Here is a 14,750-nt window from a genome sequence, read left to right on the forward strand (position 1 = left end):
AGTGCTGGGAATGGATAGTGATGATGGTGAACCACGTGACTATATTTAATGCCCCTGAACTGTACACTTAAAAAAAATGGATAAAATGGTAAAATTTTATGTTATGTATACCACAAGAAAAGTCACATGCTTATTAAAGAGCCTGTCATCAAGGGCTTGTTCCATGGCAGATGCTGCTGTAAGCACTGTGTGTATATCAAATCATTTCCCCGAATGCAATAGACATTTTCTCTATTCCCATTTATAAGTGAAGGAAGGAGGTACAAAGAAGTCAGGCAACTTTTCAAAAGTCACACACCTAGCAAGTGCAAGAGATAGATGGGTCTCAAGGCCAGGCAGACAGGCAGACTGTGTTCCTAACCACAGATGTACTTATGATTCACATTATTGATATTATACGAGTTTCCAAGAAGAGTAATCCACCTTGCCTGGAGACATCAAGGAAGGCTTCCTGGAGGAGTTGGAGTGTGGGCCAGACAGGCTGTCATATGGGGGTGCCCAATCCATTTCCTTGTACTGTGGTTGCTGTGCTTGACAGGTTCCTGATCTAACTCACTGCTCTAAGAGCTCCCAACCCCCAATCCTGGAGCTCTCCACATGTGTGGTGGGTGGGGTCAGGGTACAGGCACAGCCAGTAGCTACTTCTCTTGCCTTTGCTTTAGTGGTAATGAATGGGCTCATTGGCCTAGCAATTAACTACAAGGGAAGGGATTTTGCTGTGTCCTTAATAGGGACCAGCTTCCACAGAACAGCTTAAGGAGGGGTGGTGGCCGTTGGGTCCATGAGGCAGGGGCAGTGCTTAAATACTTTATTACACAGACAATGCGCCACACCTGGTCTAGCTGCGCAGCCCCTAGAGAATTCTGGATATTCTGGGCTCTTAGCACACAGTTCAGAACAAAAGGAAAGGCTCAAGGAATGGGTCTTTAATTGCAAAATAGATGGTATTTCTGAGTGGACAGAGAGAAGATTTCTGAAGATGCCCCTCACCCTAAAAACCAATGCACCCACTGATTTCTCAGCAGCCCCAACCTGCTCGGCTGGAGCTCACCACCCACAGGCTTTGCCTGAAGTGATTTCCTGTAGACATTGGAAGGTTCTGCTTCTGCCAGGCCTAGGCGCTGCCTGGGTTCAAATGAAGAAGGCCTCTGAGCTTCCACAAGCTTTTTAAGGGGGAGGCTATTGACCAAGAAATTTCCCTGAGGCAGAGTGGTAAAATAAAATATTTGTGGGCCAAATCCTATTTCCTGTTCTTGAATACAATGGCTCTTTCTTTAAAGTAAAAATCTGAACCAGTGAAGACAAAGGTTATTGTTTCTGTGAATTCTGTTTGCCTAAAATGAGGCACATCTCTTTTCAGCTGCTTGGAAGCCTGCTTTTGACATTTCCAGCAATCACTCTATTTTGGGGACCTGCCTTGCCAACATGTCCCTTGGGATTTTAATTCTCATGAAAGCCTGCAGGGACTGCAGTTTCATAGAAACAGGGGCGGAAACCAGTGCGGGGCTCACACAAAGTCACGTAGATGGTAGGCTACACAATTGGCTACACTCAAAGGCATACAATCATTAGATGGCTGTTCTCCACATTTGGCTTCTCTCTTTCCTTCCTGCAGAAAGGTGAAGACGCATGATGAATGATCATTCAGCAAGATTCAGAGCAGATGAAAGGTAAGCATATTAAATCTATGATGCTGAAAACCCCAAGAAACCCCACTTTCCAGTCAAATCAAATGTTATAATTGCTCTATTGCTTTAAACATGGACACCCAGGAACATGGAAGGAACACTGCCACAGCTTTTCTTATTACTTCCCTGACTTGGCCAACCAGTTATGCTGAAAATGAGGCAGAAATTCCAAATTCAAATTAAGTGCTCTTATTTGCACAGACTGGTATTGTGCTAGGCAGAGTGGCACATGCCTGTAATCCCAGTCTTTTGAGGCTGAGGCAGGAGGATTCCAAATTGGAGGTCAACCTCAACAACTTAGTGAGACCCTTTCCCAAAATAAAAAAAAAGGATTGGGGATGTACCTCAGTGTAAAGTGCCCCTGGGTTTAGCCTCCAGTATCAAAAATAAATAAATCAATAAACAAATTTTTTTAATTGGCATTGCGTAATATAAAGGAGAGTAAAACTAATACTCATCATCTAAAATTCTGACTTTTCTGTACTTGGAATAACATTAAGTAGAAAATTTAAAACACTAAGACAATTGAGAAAAAGACACTGGCAAAAGGAAAAAAAAAAACTTTACATTTTAGTTACCAGTATTTCTTCCTGCCTTTTGAACAAGGGGTATTTTACCTGTATTTTATATAAGGGTCCATAATTTAGGTGGTTGGCTCTGGAGACAGGTCCAGGGTCAGAATATGGCTTGCATCTAGGTAATCTTGGGCAATTCTAGTCCTAGTTTTCTGTGTGGAAAAATAGATAGTAGTCTCTCCTTATCCACAATTTTGCTTTCTGTGGTTTCAGTTACCCATACTTAGTCAACAAGTATCCAAAAAAAAAAAAAAAAGAAAAAGAAAATCTCAGAAATAGGCAATATAAGTTTTAAATCACATGTTCTTCTGCATAGCATGGTGAAATCTCCAACCTTCCCACTCCATCCCACCCTGGATGTGAATCATCCCTTTGCCCCAGATATCCATGCTGTATGCACCACCCACCTGTTGGTCCACCCGTTCGTCTCTTAGCAGCAGTCTCACTTATCAGATCTACTGTTGCCATATCACGGAGCTCGAAATGAAGTAACGCTTATTTTACTTCATAATGGCCCCAAAGTGCAAGGATAGTGATTTTATTGTATATTTTGTTATAATTGTTCTATTGTACTGTTTTTATCATTGGTCTCTTATTATGCCTGATTTATAAATTAAACCTTTATTGTAGAGATGTATGTATAGGGAAAAAATAGTATATATAGGGTTTGAAACCATACACAGTTTCCAGGCATCCATGGGGGGTCTTGGAACGCAGCCCTCATGGAGGGGGTGCTGCTGTGGGACCCGCAGCCCAGAGGTTAAGGTGAGTGGAACAGTGGCTAGGCATGCTGCTTCCTCAGGACAGGTAGGCCTCTGTGCTAACTCCACTGTTCCATCTCGTTTGTTGTTTGCAACAACCAATGGTATCAGAGGGAAATATTGTCCCCGCTGGTGGATTTCTGTGATATTTTTGGCTTCCAGCAGCCGTTCACCCCTTCTGGTACTGCACCCCAGCTCTGTTCTAGAGAACTCCATCTTGCTATACCTAGTCCTAAGTGGAACGATATCATATCCTCACCCAGCCAACGTGTGGCTGAGTGACCCTAAAAGGCAGTTGGACTGTCCCCAGAATTTGAGTTCCTAACAGGATCTGACTTATCCCAGTCCTTGCTGCAGGTTCTGAGATGACCTTGGTTTGGTTCTGGGCTCCAGGATTCCTGGAAGAACTCTGGGGCCTGAAATTTCTGAGTCCCCTCTTTTTGCAGCAGCCCCTCTCATTCTGGGTAGTGCCTAGATCCAGCCCCTAATTTCCTTTTCTTATAAATGAAACAATCTATTTCCAATGTCTGCAACCAAAAGTCCCAGCTGACCATCCTCAGCTGTGAGATGAGGAAACCAGGGCCAGAGAGGTTAGCAGGCTTCCAGGAGGTGAGAGCAGAGCCAGCGCAACCCAGGGCATCTTAGGCTGCTCAGCCACAGTATAAGGTACCTGATGAGATGTCATTCGGTGAGTGTTAGTTCCCTGCTTTTTGATTTTTACCCAGCCGTGACATTTGCTGCCTTTCTGGGTGATTGCCTCCCTTACTGCTCAGCAGTCTTCCTCTGGTGTCCCCAGATCAATTGCTGATCCTCACTCTGAGGGCCTCCACAGAAGCAATAGAAAGGGAGGAGCTGGAGGCTCCAGACTCATACTCAGTGCAAAAGATGAGCCAGCCTCTGGCATGAGCAGCCTTGACTGTAAAACGTTCTGTAGGCTCAGTCCTCCCTTTAGAGCACCAGGAGCCCTGGAAGACTTATCCCATCCCTTACCCCAGACTCTGAGGTGACCTTTGTTCAGTTCTGGACTCCAGGGTCCCTACCCCACCCCACATCCAGGCTGGCATTGAGTCCCCTAGGGCTCTGGTTTGATGTCCTGTCCTGTGTGTCTAAGGAGAGCCAACCCTGTCGGCTGCCTTACACAATGAAGGACAAAGTCAACAGGCCACTCACCTGGCTGAGTGTGAATGCCAGGACTTGTCCTGGGCAGGCAGGACTGACTTCTGCCCCAGCTGGCCTTGCCTCATTCCTGAGAGAGAAAGTCGATGGTTTGTCTCTAGCACAGGACGAAATCTGCATGTCTGCCTTCTTCCCCTCCCCCACACCCTTCCTTTGTCTCCCTCTCCTCTCCTTGTTTTCATAGTCACAAATGCAATGGACTAAATTCTGCTCCAGAGACATGGCTGTAGGTGCCACTTTCTTTGGTAGTAGATGCCATTTTTTTTGCTATCAAGGAAATGAATGGCTCAGGTAAAAATGAGCATGAAAAGGATACCAGTGCATCAGGATAGACACCACAGGATGGTCTTAAATGATGTTGCTAAGTGTTAAATTTGTGCGTAGGTGTGTTCATTCCAAGGAACCCCCTTATTAGTTTATTTGGTCCTTATTAAAACCCCATAGTCAATGGAATTAATGAGAGTCACTTTATGAGTTGAGGCTACTGAGGTGGAGAGAGGTGGGGCCAGCCTACTAATGTCACTGGACCAATATATAGCAGAGTCCCTTTGGATGCCCAGCACCTGGTTCACACTGCATCACCTGTGCTCCACCCAACCTTGGAGCCCAGTACTACCTCTCTACTCAGTATGGTTCCACGAGAGCCCTGGGCAGTGTGCTTCTTAATGCCCTAGGTGGCCACTGCAGATGATACATATTCCATATCACATGTCCCTTCTGTCAGTGGGACCCTTACAAACTTCATATTTGGAGTAACTTAAAGCCACTATTTCTCTTGGAAAGCAAACATGGAATGAGATTTAGACCTAAGTCATGACTTAATTCTTTCCTAGATGTCAGACAGCAGTTACAATAAAGTGGTGTCTATGAAATAAAGCCTAACCAAGTATCTATGTCAGAAGTGCAGATCCAAATTAATTTGCTTGTTTGGGATTTCAAGGTCCTTTGTGTCCTTGGAAATAATCCCTATGATAAGAAGCACAGATGGTGGTATATGAGCTCCAGGAGAAGGGGAACATTGTGGGCCTTGCTCAATGCCACCTCACATCTAGAACAGTGCAGGTATGCCTAGCAGGTGCTCAGCAAGAATTTGTGGAGTAAATGAATGAATGCTCAGCTTCCACTCTTCTCTGCAAGGTGGGTAAGATATCCTGGCAGGTGGAGACCCTACATTGAGGGGTTCCTCCTCCAGCCAGCACTCCACACATTGTGATGTCATTTCATCTTCCTGAGCAGGGAGGGACTTAGAAAGTCTGGAGTTCAGTCTTGCTAAAGGTAATACAATTAATAAAATTAATAATTCGCAGGGCTGGAACTTGAACCCAGGTCTAGCTGATTCTAGGCTTTCTCTTCCCCACTGACCCATACCACACCTTCTAATGCCCTTAGAGGCCCACATGTTGACAGTACTAAAGCCTCTTATCTACAAGGCAGCCATCTGCATGTCCTGCTGGCTGTGCAGGTGGAGGTGGGCCGATGCCTCAGGTGAGTACACATTAGCTGCAGGCAGAAAAGCAACAACTAGAGAATCAGTTCCAGAAAGAAGTGAAGACACAGCGTGTGTGTTTTATATGTCAGTCTGGATTTCAAAGGCAGATAGAAGTGAGCATTAGTCTCAATTCTGCATCCTCATGGCAAATGTTGTCTTAAACTCCTAACATGCTTTTTTTTTTTTTTTTCCAAGCAGTACTGGGGATGGAACCCAGGTACACTCTACATCTGAGCTACACTCCCAGCCCTTTTCATTTTTTATCTTTAGACAGGGTCTCACTGAATTGCTGAAACTGCCTGTGAACTTGAAATTCTCCTGCCTTATCCTTCCAAGTAGCTGGGATTACAGGCATGCACACTGCACCCTGCTTCATTTTATTCTGTTTGAGCTGCCAGTGTTCAACCCCAGGGCCTCACATATGCCAGGCAAGTGATCTATCACTGAGCTACATCCTCAGCCTCTAACACACTTTTAGGGACACCCATGGAAACTACTATTACAAACAGCGTAGGAAATATAGAGAAGAATTAGAACCCTGGGGAATTTAAATTAAGAAGCAGTTTATTATATAAACTCAGACCATCCGGGAGTGCTGAAAACACCTACTTTTCTAAAGGCTTTCCTGGCAGAAGGTGGCTGGCAGGTCTCAGGCATCTGGGTGGAGAGAACCCCTGCAGCTGTTAATCTGCTGCTGCCCAGTGAGAATGTGAACTGGCAGCTCCAGAGGTCAGGATGAAAACAGCTCTCTCTCAACTTTACTCCCCAAGGCAGCTCACATTACTCAGGACACTTAGATTCCTCTCTTCCCCTATGATGGATCCCGCAGGCCCTGGTCCCAGGTATGTGTGAGCCATGGTGGAGCAATCCCTCTGCATCAGTGTCAAATGCCATTCTAAAATGTGCAAAGCAGCTGGAAAGAGCAGACAGCCCGGCTACACTCCCAGGGTGGAGGTGAAAAGGCTTGCTACTAATGAAAGGAAACCCATTCGCAGCAGTAAAAGACCCTTGTCTATCAGACCCCCCAAGAAAGGGGAGGTCCCTAGCTTGGATCTTTGGACTGATGTGATGATGTCCTTGGTAACTCTCTCCTCTGCCACACCCACCTTACTGACTTCCATAGAAAGCACAGGTTTCAATAATTTTCCTGTGAGTCAACCTAAGTCTTATGCATGTCAAAGAATTGTGGGGCCAAGAAGCCTTCTAGCAATGATGGGGCTCTGTCAAAACGTGGGAGATTTTGCCAAAGAGAAAGAGGGAGTAGATGCAAAATAAGAGCAAAGAGAAGCTATTGGTGGAATAAATATTGATATTTTATTTATTTAAATATTTACTCCCCCCACATACAGTCTAAAATAACGGACCTCTCACCTATGTCTCCAGATTCTCTTATACATATTTCAGACTTAGTATGTATCCTAGGGTTATACAGCCTAACTTCTGAATATACTATTTATGTGTCCAGGAGCCTGGGTGACTAGAAGGCTGTGGCATGGACAGACTGACTACACAGTCTTATTTAATGGCCTCGGTCTTATCTCACTGTTCTATCTAGCCTAACCCCAACCTCCACCCCATCACTCTACCCAAGATGGCCAGTGCATACAGTCTTCATACAATATGTCTTACTCCTTTGGAGGCCAATGGCACTTCAAACGTGCAGCTACATACTTTATGGAATGAAATGCAAATAGAAGCTTAGAGAGAAGAATGGAAAAAAAGAAATATATATATCCTCATGTGTTTAGTAAGAATAAACTCAGTTTAGCTATGGTTAAAAGACAATCTCTCTCAAAATAATGTACCAAGGGGCTGGGGCTGGGGCTCAGTAGTAGAGAGCTCGCCTAGTATGTGCAAGGCCCTGGGTTCAATCCTCAGCACCACATAAAAATACATAAGTAAAATAAAGATATTATGTCTAACTACAACTAAAAAATAAATATTAAAAAAAATGCACCAATTAAAAAATGTAGGGGGGGAAAAGACAACCTGTATTTTAAAAGGTCAATAAAAACTGACAAATTTTTAACCAGATTGACCAAGGAAAACAGCAAAGATTCAAATTACTAAAATTTGAAATTAAAGAAAGAATATCACAATATGTCCTACAAAAATTAAAAAAGAAAAACTTCCCAACTCACTACATAAAACCAAAAGCATACAAACCTTATAAGAAAAGTGTAGACCAAGCTGGGTGCGGTGACGCCTGCCTGTAATCCCCATAGCTCTGGAGGCTGAGGCAGGAGGCTCACAAGTTCAAAGTTAGCCTCAGCAAAAGTGAGGTGCCAAGCAACTCCGTGAGATTCTGTCTCTAAATAAAATACAAAGCAGGGCTGGGGAAGTGGCTCTGTGGTTGAGTGCCCCTGAGTTCAATCCCCAGTACAAAAAAAAAAAAAAAATTAAAAAGCATCTGTGTTTGAGCTAGATGTGATATCAGCAATTCACAACCATCCTACCATGATTCCATTCACTTGGCAAATATTTATTGAGTATCAACTATATGTAAGGTACTGTGTTGGCTATGGCAAAGGATACAATGATTTGTGAGCCACAATCTCTGCTCTCAAGTTTTTACACCAAACTCAGACTAGCTTTTCTTTCTCTTGAGACATTTGGCATCCTTCCCATGTGCATCTGAGTCAATATCTTGCCAGAGGCAGAACTATGTCTATACAACTCTTTGTACATTTGAATAAGCAAGCGTTCACATTCATTACAGGGCTTTGTCCTCAGCCCCAAGGGCCAGCACCATAGAAGTACAAGTCAAGTTCATGAGCCTCTCCTTCACGATCTAGGTGAGAGGAGGAGATGGTTATTCAGGTACAAATAAGACAGATGCCTGGATGTAAACAAATGCGGAATTTTATAGTCAATTGATTTTTCAACTTTGAGGAATTCATTTAAAATTTAAATTTCTAAATTAGTATCTACTAAGATACCTAAAAAAGTGTTCATAACAGTACTCTGTAATAGCACCTACTATGGTTTGGGAGTCCTCTTCAAAACTCAAGTTTTAAAGAGGTTTTTACAGCACTAAAGTTTTTACAGCACTAAGAGGTAAGACTTTTAAGAGGTGACTAGGCCATTCATGCAGTTCTGTTCATATGAATGGATTGTTGTTTTTCTCTCAAGAGTGGTTTAGTGATCTCAAGAACGTGCTCCTGACAGAAAGATAAGTTTGGCTCCCATGCTCTCTCTTTCTTGTACATGCTCTCCTGCCCTTGTGTCATTGTGACACATCATGTAGGCCCTCAGCAGATGTGGCCTCTCAATCTTGGAATTTCCAGCCTCTAGAACTATAAGACAAATAATGAATAATATATCTGAATATGCAATAGTATAGATGAACCTTGAAAAAATAATGCTTAACAACCAGAAGCAATATATATATATTTCTATTTCTAGAAAGTACAAAACAAGCAAAAGTATTCTATGCTCTTAGATTGGGATAGTGATTACTTAAGAGGCAGGAGAGGACTTCTGGGCTGGGAATTCTCTGTTCTTAATCTGGTCACTAGTCTTACAGATGTGTTCAATTTTTAAATGTTTTTTATTCAATTTTCTAGATATTATACTTTACTAAAAAGCTTTAAAGACCCACCAATGTTAAAATGGTTAGCAGTCTGAATCACGAGTCAAGACACCTGAATGTTCGAGCTGATTCTGATTATTGATCGTATCCTCAGGCAATCCAGTTTCTATATGATGATTTTTCATCAGTGGAATGGAGATATAGGTTTCTTCCTCTGTCTCCCAGCTAGGTGCTTTGTTATAGGTGAGGAAACCTGGCATGCTACGAGGTAGTTACAGATGCTTGGTGCTATTTCACTGTTACTATTTAGATACTTGCTCTTGATTAATTTTATTTCATGAAATCTGGCCTTTTCAGTGAAAACCAAAACCTGGTCCTTAACTCATGCCTGCCTTTCACAAGCTCATTCTCTATAGCCCTCAGTCTTTCAGAACAACTCATCAACCTGAGCACCTTTACTCTATGTGATATTATAGTGTTTGGCCTCCAAAATATCAAACAGAATATGGCACCCTCTGGCATGTGGAAGCTTATTTTCTTATGTCCTAGAATATAGATGTAGGTGAATGCTAAAGGTTGAGACTGTGAAAGGGAACAGCGAAAAGGACCCATGGCTGCTCTGAAGCTCAGTTCTGAGTCCTAGGAACTGTGCCTTGCTTCAGGCTGACCTGGCCTCTTCCTACCTCCTCTTCCCCTGCAGGGCTGCCTGACCTTGTCAGATGGTGGCCCCTCCTGCCCAGGTGCCTCAGCAGCAACTCTGATCCCAGATGCGCCTGACCTATGTCTTCCCATTCCCACCTGTTGCCCAATAACATTCCCAACAGGAGGAATCACCTGGTGCACAGCTCCACCCTCTCACTGTCTGCCTTCAGGGGATGCGTTACCACTGCACAGAGCGTAGAACTTCACCGCAGAAGGCTCCAGTTCTCCACTCCCCGCCTTCCCACTGTTCCAACATGCTCTGACATCTTGCTTCTTCACATTTTATCAACTCCACATGACATTGTTATTATTTTTGCCCCAAACAGTCAAACGTCTTTTAAAGGGGTTTAGATGAGATTGGGCACTTTCAGGGTGGTATGGCTGTAATCAATAAAGGGATTTAAATCATTTAAAAATCAAATTATTTAGCCCAAGCAGTTAACATTTCCAGTGCTGTTTATTCCTTTGTTTGGATCCATGTTCCATCAGATGTCCTCTTCCATCTGTCTGGAGAACTTGCTTTGACGATATTACTCCACTCATTCCTTGCATTTGTTTCCGAACAGTGAAATAGAGTAAAATAAAATAGAATGGCTGTTGCCATTCCTATGTTGCACATAACTCATCTTCTTTCCCTGGCTGCTGTTAAGAGCTTCTCTTAACCTCTCTTTGGAGCAGTGTGGATGTGGCATGCCGTAGCATAGCTTTATGCTTCTCCTGCTTGGGGATTTTGTTGGTTTTCTTGGATGTGTGGGTTTATAGTGTTCATCAGATTTGGGACATTTGGCCACTATTTCTTCAATCGCTCCTTCCTGTTCCCCAGCATTCTCCCTTCTCCTTCAGTGAGCCCTCTTATAACTTCATTAAGCTACTTAAAACTGTCTCACAGCTCATTGATGCTGTGTTAATTTTTTTCCAGTCTTTGTTCTCTCTGTGCAGTTTCTTTTGCTACATCTTTGAATTCACTCATCTTTCTTCTGCGATATCTTCCAATAATCCAATCTCACACAGTGTCATTTTTTATCTCTAGAAGTTTGATTGTAATCAAACTTTTTAATATTTTCATACTGACTTGTACCATGTTCGATTCCCCGCCCCACAGACACACACACTTTGACCTCTTGAACACATGGGATGTGTTTACAGTGACTGATGTCCTCTGTGAATTTTGACATTCCTGCCAGTTCTGGGTCAGTTTTGATTAATTGACTTATCTCCTCATTGTAGTTCCTATTTTTTTCACTTCTTTGCATGCCTGAGAACGTTTTATCAGGGGCCAGACGTTTTTATATTGTGAGGCTTCTAGGGATTGTTCCTTCTACTTCTTCAGGATGGTTCTTTTTCTGGCCTTGGATAGCTTCTTCATATGAACATGCTGTATTGTACTCAGTAAACTATTCTTCGGACTTTGGACTTCTGGAATTTTCTCTCTGCGCAGCTCTCTCCTCCGTAGTGGTCCTCCCTGTACAATCTAGCCATCTCATGCTCCTTTACCTCCCAGTTCCATCTCCTTCACTCAGGGAGCCCACCAAGCTCCACCCTGGCTCCCTGTCACAGCCTGGAATCTCTCTCCATGCAGGAAGCTGGGGTGACGGTAGGCTCACTTCATTTGTTTTGCAGACAGGGATCACCAATCTTCATTATCGGTTATCAAATTTCACATACTTAATTCAGTTTTTTCATTTTTGCAAGGGGTGGGTAATTTGGTTTCCACTCTCCCATTTTAGCTGGGACAGAGAGCACGTGTAAATCAATGTTGGTGACATCACATGCTTTCCCCATCATCTAATAGTGTTTTGAAAAAAAAAAAAAAAAAAAACAAAGTATTTCAGTACTGGAGAGTGAACCCAGGAGCACTCTACAACTCAGCTACATCCCTGCCCCTTCTGCTTTTTTATTTTGAGACAGGTTTGCTAAGTTGTCCCGACTGGCCTAGAACTTGCCATCCTCCTACTTCAACCTCCCAAGTAGCTGGAATTATAGGAACTATCATTCCTGGCTAGCTTTCAAATTTTCTATGACCAAAGACCAAAGTCTTCAGCAGAGCCTTCTCTATATACACCCTAGTGCAAAGCTCACCATGGTAAAATGAATACCCTGCATTAAAGTTTTCCATATTTCCATATTACTTACAGCTTGCTAAGTATTTGCAAATAATATTACTCCTCCACACACTCACTCCTGCTCCTACCCTTTTTTTCCTTTCCTTTTATTTTTCTTCCTTCCTTTCTTTTTTTTTTTTTTTGTTGTTGTTGTTCTATAGTATTTCAATCTTCTCAATTCTAGTAATATTTCTCTTTGGTCAAATTCCTTGTCTATCTTCTTTATTATAGTTCTAAATCTGTCTTATAGGCTATCAGCTCTTTCTTGATGTCTCTAAGCTCCTACTCATAGGTGAGATATTTTTAGACTTCTTAAAACTTTCAAATCCATGGCTAAACAAATAAGGGTTTTAGAATGCATACAATTCTTTGATAAAGTAAATGTACAGTCAAAAATGCCACATTTCACACGAACACTTTAATATACTATTTAAAAGGAATCACACATAGTGGGACTTCAAAGTTTACATTCAAGAAGTTTAATAATTGATCAGAAATACATCTGATTCTTATGACGCCCCACACCTGCCTGCTACCTCTCAGTGACAGCATTTGCAGGTTGACAGGCATGCTGCTCTTACTACACTCAACATTTTGTATTTCTTAGCAGGAGTGATTACATGGGAAAAACATGCCCAGATAAACTGAGGAAAAGGGCACAGGTTTCATGTGGCCGCATCACAGCCTGGGGCACATTGTTTAAGAGCCCTGAGTGACTCAGTCTGGATCCCACTGTCCCAGCACGGAGTCTGGGCCTGGGGGTGCTCCACAAACACTGGGAAGCCATGCAGAGGAGCGTATTGAGGTGTGTCTAGCCGGACACGCTGTACCAAGCAGTACCAAGCACAGCTCTCTAAAAAGGACAATTGCTCTTCCTGCCATTGCCTCAAACATTTGGGGTCTTCCCCCAAACATCTGTATCTCCCTTTATAGTTCAATCATCCAAAAAATTTGTCATAAGCATTTGCATTCACCAGCTTCTTCTCATCCTTGCCATGAGAAATTTGACAATGTGATTGGTGTTTCCTTTTCTCAGTCCCAAAACTACCTCTTCCCATTCTCCAGAGGAATCGATCCTGTAAAAGCCATATACTGAGACTCCTCATCAATTCCACATTTTCTGCTCCGTCTTGAACACCCCCATAACAGTTGTCTGAAAAGAAATGCCATGACATTGCCCTGCTGGACACTGTCCCTGGCACAGCACCTCTCAGGCAGGCATACAACACATGCTTGTTGAATGAATGAATGAACACAAGCTACTATTCCAGAGCCTCAACATGGACTCTTCCATGTGTGAATCCCAACTTCCTTGGATCTTTTGTCATGGCTCTACCATGGCTGGGTTAACTTGACCGGGGCTTAGAGACCACATTCCTAGCCTGTGGAGGCAGGAGGGTAGAAATCCAGGTTTCTCCTGCGCCAGCTGATTCCACTTGCCTGTGCAGTGAGGGACTGTCTTGCCCTCTGACATCTCTCCCTCTCATCTCTTGTCCTCCAGGACCCATGTGGGAGAGACAAGGGGCTATCATCTCTAGACAGTGGGGCTCTGCAGCCTGACGTTGGGCATAAGCAGGAAGCCATAGACTGTAAACAAACCTGGAGTTGTTGTCAGTGTTTAAAGTCTCTACAGGAACCTCCCTAGACAAGAGCTGGCTCCATGTGGGTACATCTTCCTGGAAGATCTTGCCAAAGACCATGCACTGAGGATCAGTATGTTGAAAGTTCTAAATGTTGGAGTCACTTAATCATGAGGCTGTCATCCAGCTGAGCTGTAATTTCCCACCACAGAGTTGTCTAACATAACATATTGAAATGAGGCCTAACAAAATTGACTAGGTGGTCTGGGTCTCTGCTCCATTCTTTTCTTTTTAATCAGTCGCTGCCTACAGGGGAGGGGAACTAGTTTGGTTCTGCTCTGTCATTCCTAGACAAAAGTTAAATTAGGCTGTAAAGCCAGATGCCAGTTCAGAAGCACAGGGTTAACCCTAAGTAGTATGAGGTGATTGTTCACTCTTTGAGCAGCCACTAAACACTCATCAGCAAAGCCACAAGGACATAGTTAATTGTGGCTTCTGCCTGCATTGTCATAGGCTCAATGGATGGTTCAATAAACGACTCTAGTCTGATGGTGAATGCTATGATGAGAGAAAGATGAAGAGATGCGTGCTCTATTCTTTTTTCTCTTTCATTAGGAGATACAGACAAGTCCTCTGCCATATCTACAAACCAACAAATAATTATCAAGCGGGCAGTGACAAAACCATGATGGGGGCCTAGGTTGAGAATATTTGCCAGTTCTCCAGAGGCCCTTTGTCTACTCCTCTCTGACCAAAAGTGAATCTTACCCAGCCTCTCAATGGTAACCTCTCTTATCTTTTGAAGTAATCATTCTCTTGCTTTCCTTTGTTTTACCTGTTGCATATGCATCCCTAAATAATGTGGTTTAGTTTTGCCTGTTCTAGGAATGGAGTCATCCTCTAGGGGTCGTTAGCCTCTGGTTTCTTTCATTCAAACTTAAGTTTGTGAGATCCATTCATTGAGTTTTTGTAGAGCTGTGGTTTGTTTGTTTTATGTGCCCTGGGTCCCATTATGTAAGTATATACCATGTATCTATTAAACTATTTTTAGGCGGTTACCAGGAATCGAACCCAGGGGCACTTAATGGCTGAGCCACATCCCCAGCCCTTTTTATTTATTTTGAGACAGTGTCTCGCTAAGTCGA

The 14,750-nt window shown here is 43.1% G+C and overlaps 1 long non-coding RNA gene across 1 annotated transcript in view; it reads left to right on the forward strand.

The window, feature by feature from the left end:
- The window catches only part of LOC113180062 (uncharacterized), a 48,738-nt gene that overhangs the window by 5,751 nt on the left and 28,237 nt on the right, over positions 1–14,750 (forward strand). Inside the window, exon 2 of the long non-coding RNA XR_003300416.2 lies at positions 1,616–1,670. This is a non-coding gene — a long non-coding RNA (uncharacterized LOC113180062). The remainder of the gene's footprint in view (positions 1–1,615; positions 1,671–14,750) is intronic.

The sequence above is a fragment of the Urocitellus parryii genome, chromosome 6, assembly GCF_045843805.1.
Source record: "Urocitellus parryii isolate mUroPar1 chromosome 6, mUroPar1.hap1, whole genome shotgun sequence".
NCBI classification, from domain to species: Eukaryota; Metazoa; Chordata; class Mammalia; order Rodentia; family Sciuridae; genus Urocitellus; species Urocitellus parryii.